General features: G+C 38.5%; 1 non-coding gene across 1 annotated transcript; it reads right to left on the bottom strand.

Annotated features, from left to right (window-relative positions):
- Nucleotides 1-672: 672 nt before the first annotated feature.
- Nucleotides 673-789, bottom strand: LOC147752085 (U5 spliceosomal RNA). The gene has a single exon (XR_015315072.1). It is a non-coding gene; the product is annotated as a U5 spliceosomal RNA (small nuclear RNA).
- Between the last annotated feature and the right edge of the window lie 7,752 nt (nucleotides 790-8,541).

Below are 8,541 nucleotides of genomic sequence, written 5' to 3'. Positions count from 1 at the left end.
TTAGAATTGGATGAGAGCACCATCTGAGCCTACGTTTGAACAGCCGATTACCGGTAGCGAATCCTGTCTGAACTTCTTGATCTATAACGTCAATCTAATACCAACTTTGCCGGAGTGTGCCATTGAAGGCAATGGAAACATACCTGTTACAACAATCATTCACCTATAGTTCCCGGGGGGGTTCAGAATAGGATACAGATCTTCCTAGAGTAGCAACAAGAGGATTGGTAAGTGGATTCACGACAGATCTTGACAAAAGATCTCGCGAAATCAAAAGCGATTTCATTCAGTGCATCCGGTATATTTTTGGTAGTTAACTATTTTGTAAAATTAGTTTTTAATACCGCCTATGATAGGGTTAACGACAAAAAGAGTGCTTGGAAATCATAGTGTTATGCGTTTAATATTATGGATTGCTTGTTTTCTCAGGCGTTAACTTTAAAACTTCCATAGGTTGATTTGAACAAGGATGATAATAATAATAAATAACATTACAAAGTATTAAAAAGGTCAGAATTCTGCCGCCGGGTGCTCATCAGCCTTTTACTTTAAGAGCCAGTGTATGTTGTGAACACCGGTCCTCTCTTAGGAAGGCAGCATTATCTGCATAACATCTATGCTAGTCGTCACTACGACTTCATCAAGTGACTATATTTTTGGATCGTATAGGGGAGCCCCATAAAGGGGCTACAAAAATTGCCATTTAGGCTCATTGTAAGTGTCCCCCAGCACGGATGCGTTTAGTAAAAGGCGAAACGCATATTCGTCTATGCTGGGAGACCTGAGCGATGTCTCAGCACCTCCACCATGACCGCCTCTAGCTAGAGCAAAATATTGAACCGCAGCGGTGTGCAGACCAAATGACGGCATTTAAAAAGCGGAGTACAAGGCACTAAATTCTTCAGCATTTTCCAACAGGATTAGACGTGGGCGGTCGAGGATTGTATAACATTAGAATCGACTTTCATTCTCTAATAAAAGCGACAAATCAAAATTATCCTTTAACGAGTAACACCCGGCAGCAATGGGAAGAGAGAACCAGATTCGTTCAGTCAATGCTATGCTTATTGTTGTTTTTCTTGAGCCACTGGATAGATGCATACCCAAAAAGTCTACAGACGACGAGCCCGGGCTATCAGTACACCGAACGCATCGAGTAGCGCGTTCAGCTGAATAAGAAAAAAAACAAACGATGGAAAGATTTCAGTAACTAATCAAGTTATAATCTTACATAAAACTCGTTTGGTAAAGTTTGTATTTTCGTTTGGTAGAGCCAGCTAAGTAAAAGTACCCCAAGATGTTTTGTGTATATAGTAGAGAAGCAATAGCATCGGTGCTACTAGTGAAATGCAGAATAGAAAATGCTAGTGTTCGTTTGTCGGTTACTGCTGTAACACTGATTGCATGGTGCAAAGCGAAGGATATAAAGAAAATCATTTGCTGGATATCAACTACGTCGTATTTACTCTGTGGAACTTGTGCTTGCTACCCTGCTGATAACCTATTATAAAAACTCGGTATAGGAAGATGACGTCGAGAGGTTACGTAGTAATAAACTTGAAATATTTGGTTGCTCACATCGTTGCAGCACTTAGAGCATATATATGGGGTGACGAAACGAAAACATGATCGCAGAGAGCTTATTTTATACGTCATCGATAATAACGTCGTAGATACAGTATTTGTAATTTGTGTGCTTGTTTGAAAAAGTCAGAGTCGCTAACTTGAACCATCATCAGACGCGTTTGCCGTTTGCGGCAGGGCTAACCCATGTAAATCTCAAGAAAGTTTTTACGGTAATTAATTTTAGTTGTTATCAGCGTTCCACTAAGCTGCGAACTCGAGTCTTATGATCGCAATGATTTGATAAAATGTTACGCATATTTATTTCCTCTTATTTTCATTAAATTATCTGCACTAATGCGTAGCTTTAGCAAAAAACTGCCTACTGGCGCGATGCTTCTTTTGTCCTCCTGAAGCTATCAAAGCTCTACTAAACGTAATATTTGTGGCCGCTTTCGTATTCACCGCTAAGGCCACCGCCGAAACGTTCGGGCACCACATTTTCAAAACGATTTTGCCATAACAAGGTGTTCAGTTATCAGCGAGTGTAATTGAAAATGATATATGTTAGAAGTATTTGCACTTGTGCAAATATATGCTGAATTGTACGCTTAAGGGTTCCACCATCTCTGACTGTGTCCGCCCTATAGTCCGCCCATAATCGTGTGAGAGATTATCTGTAAACTGTACGCGGAAACGACAGGCGCGCTCACGTACAAAACGACTGACAGCTCCACAATGTTAATCGATAAAAGAGAGGTTTTTACGTCAAATACGTTTGCTATTTTCGCGTGTATACGGCTCCGTGTCCGTCCTCGAACCCACCATTAAGTTCACGTTTGTATAAGCTATTATAGTGTCCGAGGTCGTCAGGTTCTTACAAACGAGTACGATACACGTCACGCTTTCTGCTAAAGCGAGCGAAACCTTTGAAACAAAATCTGCGTCTTGTAGGAGCTGGCGATTATCCTGTGATTCGATTTTAGTTCTAGAAAGTTTTAAAGGACGCGAAACGCTTGAATAACTAGGCTTTCTGTTGTAGAAAAAAATGGGACTACACTGAAAAAATTGAGGTTGTCGTACTGCGAGTAGCTCAGGCCTACAACATGAAACGCCCACATAGATATTAAACGAAAATTAAATGTTAGACACTTTAGTTATGGTATTAGAGGTTAGAAACTAAATTCTTACAAATTATTGTTATGGTGATTCGACTAACCAATGACTTTGTGCAGTTTATGTTCATACTATCATAAATATGCTAAGTTTTTTTTAACAGAATGTTTTCTAACGTATTTTTTATAAGTGAAATGCCGAGAATCATAACTTGCAGTTGAAAAACACGCTTTTTGTACAGCCTTGTATGACGATAGATACAAATTTAACGCCGAATGATGTTTTTATAATTAGTGTTGTTACTGTTACTAAAGCTATCTTACCAGGGAAACCGCATGGAACGCCTTTTCTATAGTGTTCAAAGTAGACTAAACTAAAGACACTCAAACTGGCAAGTCACTTTCAAACATCCCAAAGACTTTTGTTTTATTCTATATGTAATGTTCTTTTTTATTCAATTCTCAATCTAGAGCGGCATGTCGTTGGAACCAACTGATCCGCCGCGCTATTTAGAAAAAATTTCAGAGATCATAGATCCGTTGTTTCAAGAATGATTTTGGCTATAGATGTCGCTGATAATCTAATGACTGGATCCGATGTGTTGGCATAGATTGGCGAAGATGGATATGTAGCGAAGCAATGCAGCCGTTTTAGCGGACAAGATGCTCGCATAAAACCGAATGGACCTGCTATTAGTAGGAATATTGATTATTATTATGTGTATGTAAATCCTGATATTTCGTAAAAATAAATAATTAGTTGTATGGCTTATAGCTATCTGCACATCAGAGTATGATCTGGGCATACGCGACGCCACACCTAAGATCAGATAGCAAAAGGTATCAATAACATTAATTTGGAATCGGAAAATATGGGAGGAAAACAAAATCTACGTTTACAGTGTACCCCGACAATCTGCATATATTGATAATCTTGAGTAATTAATCGCCTTCTTCATTCAACTGACAATAAAGATTAACAAGTATTCACGCTTAAGGTCCTAATATTTTTGTTGGCTCTGAGCAGCACTTACCTCGAACCAGTTCTCGCTAAATCTTTTGGAGTCCGATTTACGTTTTTACGACAATATGTTGCCTCTTTCTATAGCTAAGCATCATTGAAAAATCTTCCTGAAAGCATTACAACTGTAGTCTACGAGTAACGAGCTATAGTAATCAATGTAGAAGTAAGTACGGTCGTCATAATTCGCATCGTTTGTCCCTGCTTCACTAAATCGCGCCAAAATAAGCTGATTGGCACTTAAGATTAAAATATATAAAAGATACCACCTTGTGTGTATGGCACATTTAGCCTAAAGCATTCACGGCACGGATGATCAATGTTCAACAAATCATGGCAGAGCTTGATCAGTAAAAAAATTAGGCTTCATTAACAAACGGTTACCAAGTCTCCAGCTAAGCCTGTTAGACGAATAGCGATGTCAAACAGATAGATTATTATTGCTACGATCTATTTTCTGTTTCGATTAGCCTTGGGTAATTTACGATTAAGGTTTGTTGCTAGACTGACAAAAAAAAATAATTACTGTCAAAAAAAAGCTGTGGGGTTTCGCTAAATGTTTCTACCATGTCCTTTGCTACAACCTACGCGAGTAATTAATTTTCTATTGTTCCGCTGCAAAAAACGACTAATACGCAGTACTAGAGTGTCTTAACGAAATGTTCTCAGTTCGAAAGTTTCAAAGCCGATCAGGCAGGATAGAAATTATTGTCCGTACACAATTTCTCCTATCGTATGGCATCGCATACGTATCTTGCAAACTAATTTGACATTCCGAGAACCACGATGATGCCCTACGTGGAAGTATTGAAGCTAAAAATAACAATGACAAAGGTACGTTCGCCAACTTTGACATGAAAAAAAATAATCGAAAATTATGCGTCTATAATAACCGAAATCTACCTGGTCGAACGCTACTTGTAATAATGTCTATTTCCGATAACAATAAGCTATGCCGCATCGATCAGGCCTAATCTATTCGTGTGTTCTGCAATATAAATAATACGCATTTTCATTTATACAGATCGACTTTTCGTTACGACCGAGTTTCTGATGATTACATTGAAAAAAACTTCTACGAAAATGCGGGCGCTTCGATGTATGCAAACTGTGAATATGATTAATTTAGGATTTCTAACACTGGCAAAAGGTCCATGCAATTCAGTAGCCATACGCTCATGAATCATATATAATGTGTAATTGTTAATTTTTTATTTAAATCCAGCGTATTACAACTATCTGTTATTTACGCATGGATGCGATCCTTTTTTCAAGTCGGATCCACTGGCGAGTGTTGTGAGTTCCATAGGACCTGCTGCTTCCGGACCTGGTCAAAGTTTATGGAACTTTGACTCAACGGAACGCTGACGTTTTAAAACTGTGTGCGATTGGACTCTTAGCAGCCTCGATCGCAAATCGGTCAGTTCTAAATCGTCTCTCTTTCGTAATTATGGCAGCGATGTTACGCCTCGTCCGCCATGTTGATATAACTGAAAGTAAAATTATTTATGGCCAACGAAGCAAGTATAAAATGAAGCGTTTTCTATTTAACGGCCAGTCTTTTTGTGCTTAGTCCATAACCTAGTCGGCCTAGTAGGTTCGATAAAAATTTGCGCTCTATGTTTATTTCCGTGTTAATTGGAAAGCTGGTTTGGGGTGTGTGGTACTTTGGCACAGATTACCTCATAGTTATAGCTAGCTCAACAGCATTTTGACATTGATCGTTCTATCGCCTAACAATAACTTAGGTTGATAGGTTTGTGCAATGATGATTTATTAGATCAAAATGTTAAAAGACAGTGCGAAACTCCAACAATCTTATATTAGCTTTATTGTTTTTATAATAGGAAGTGTCATCAATTAGGATTTTTTTCCATTGATTACTATAACAAGCATTGTTGGGTGTTTTGTATATAAATATATATATATATATACAAAATTTCATATATATCAATATACTTTTTGAATATATGCAGTACAGATACAGTTTTAAAAATTACTTTTAATCAAATCATTTTTGAATGAGGTCATTATTTTTGGCCTTATAGCGTATCATTTGCACCCTGCTTCATATGAATTACCATCAACAAATAGCATTATTTAGTATATAAATTAGTTCCAGTAAACGAGCAAACTGTATCGTATAGAATATATTAGCTGGTTCAGACTTTTCGCGGGTTGGACAAATAAAAGACAGACGAGCTGTACGATTGTAAATACCTACAGACAGTCTAGACGAATAGTAGGAACGCACGTTATCTATGTGCTAACATAGCAATTATTGCACGGAAAACATTGGTCCTTTAGAGGATCAGTCTTTTTCCTCCTATCTGAGCGCTGCCATAAAAGCAGTTGCATTATTAGTACTAGCCCATTTCGCCCGGCACCGAGCTCGGACAGTTGGAGCCATGTCATGAATGAGTCTGAGCATCTGATGATGGTAGCATCTTTACAGTACTGTAGGAAGTCAGAAACACAGATATTGTGAGACTGAATTTATTTATGTGTCACGAACCAAAAATGTAACAGTGGATCTGTTAAGCTCATAGCACAACTTTTGAGAGAGATAAACTATATGTATCCTGTTTGCCAAATTATACTCACTAACTATAACAGAGCCAATTTTGTAGGTGTTCCCTAATTTTATCCATTTGAATTTTGGCTTGGCCGCTGTGTTTGACCACATGACATAATTCTTTTTAGTAAATTATAATTTATTACAAATTTGACGTCCAAATGTGTAGCACTTGCTTAAAAATAGATGAGGCCAAGTGACAGGAGGCCAACAGACGATTAACACTGAAAATGAATTTCTGTATTCTGTGTTATTTTGTGCTAACTATATGTGCTGTTGTTGCGCTATGTGTGGTTAGCAGCGACAGTAGAATGGCCTAGTTCTTAGAGCTAGTAAAATTTCGCCACAGATTGTTGTATATTGTCCTAAGAACAATGGCACATGTCTTAGCAAGTTTGGCAACGCTAAGAGCGGACATAACGATCATGGTCTCAGCGGTAGCGGCGACCCTCGACCATTCCTCGCGATCAACTCGCTAGCGGATTTCAAATTTTCAAAGTTGGTTATTGGAAACAGTTTTTTTGTACCATCTCAATGAGAAATGAAAAAGCCGACGTAACATGATCATTTGTAGTATACGTCAAAGAAACTACGGCCGAAACAGAAGCTAAAGGACAAACGTGTAACTATCATGTGGTTTCTTGGAAAGTTTCACAAGTTCTACAAAGTGTGTCGCATAATAGAAATGTGCAGCAGCTCCAGAGTAAGCACGGAAGAGATTCACTATGGTATTACCAAGGAGGGCGCATAGGGTAATATATTTGGCCGTGCACCAAAGACTTTGGACGCATCGTCTTTGTGGAGCAAGTATATCGTGATGCTCTCCATTTTAATGGCAGCTATAATTACATGCGGTGCAAACTGTCAACTATATTTAGTTCAATTTCGAAGAAAACGAAAATGAACTCATTAAAAAATTAGTAAATTAGCAACAATTGACAAACGATTAAGAAAAAATATCAATTAGTGGAGTTTTATTTTGACGTACTTTACAGAAGGAACAGTCCTCAAAGCCTGTACAATACTGTTGCATACTGTTTATTAAATTCATAATTTAGAAATACTTGTGTGCTAAAATATTAAGAGGCCGCCCTGATACGTAATGCCCTGATGATGAAAACATTTTTCCCGGCGTGAACTGCTCGGACGAATTGTGTACGCAGCCTTCAATACGAGAGAAATTAGTTGACAGTCCACCGTAGCGGCCGTGTTACTGCCTTTAGTATCGCTCATCGTTCGACAGACTGGAGTTAAGAAGTCTAGCGCGATGTGAGTTATTGACGGCTGTGGTTGCTGAATCGGAACCGTCACGGACTTCACAAATGGCTTAAGGGCATCTTAAATTGTTCTTTTCGTCAACGCTGAACCGTGATAAGTGGGGACGATAACGTTGTACGCCCTCAGTCAGATTTTTAGGGACGGATTTCTCGATAAATCGAGAAACGTTGTAAAGAAACGTCCTTTCCTGGTCTACTCTGGTTGCCTTGACATGTCGTAAGCAAATAGGAAAGTGCCGGCACGTATCCACAAGGACGTCAGAGGGCATTCCAAAAAAGCAAAGAAAGTTTCAAAGAAGCTCTTTTAGTAATAGTTTTTTATAATCCCAAATGATCCATATAATTTACAGCCTTCTACGTCCACCTCTATATCATATGCATGCAACTTATATTTAACGCGTAGATTATCTAATATTCGTCCTGAATCATACTAGAATACTGCACACATAAAAGCCTAGAATAGAAACTTTTGGAAGCTCTATCCGAGAAAGGGACTCTATATATACGAGGACGAATTTTCAACTTTTGTATTTCTTTTATGAAGAGCTAGTTATTTATTCCATCAACGATCTTTGAGAAATCTAAATGCGATAATCGGTGTTTAGCGAAACCATGTTGCTGAGGGTAAGAAACGTTGTTAGCAAAAAAAAAAAAAAAAAAAACATTATTTTAACCACTACAGTCGTCTTCATAATCACACATGGCATAGAGCAACGCAGAGCAGAACGGCAGATTTTTAGCAAAGTCCTTCTAGCTTTATTTAGGATGAGGAAGGCAATCGATTCTCGGAAGCAGCTTGATGCATTACACGAGCGAACGAACATCATTACAAGAAATGCTATTGCCAAGGACATATCGCTTAGCAAATAGGACCGGCGGAAGCTGATCGTGTGATACATTCGTTAATGCACGCAGTTTTCTAAACATGCAGGTTTTGGCAGATGCTCGTCGTTAAGCTGCGCTCCCCCGTACACTGTGCCGAAAATGTTA

This window comes from Varroa jacobsoni, unplaced genomic scaffold, assembly GCF_002532875.2.
Source record: "Varroa jacobsoni isolate VJ856 unplaced genomic scaffold, vjacob_1.0 contig00107, whole genome shotgun sequence".
NCBI classification, from domain to species: Eukaryota; Metazoa; Arthropoda; class Arachnida; order Mesostigmata; family Varroidae; genus Varroa; species Varroa jacobsoni.
This window is presented reverse-complemented; position numbering and strand designations above follow the sequence as displayed.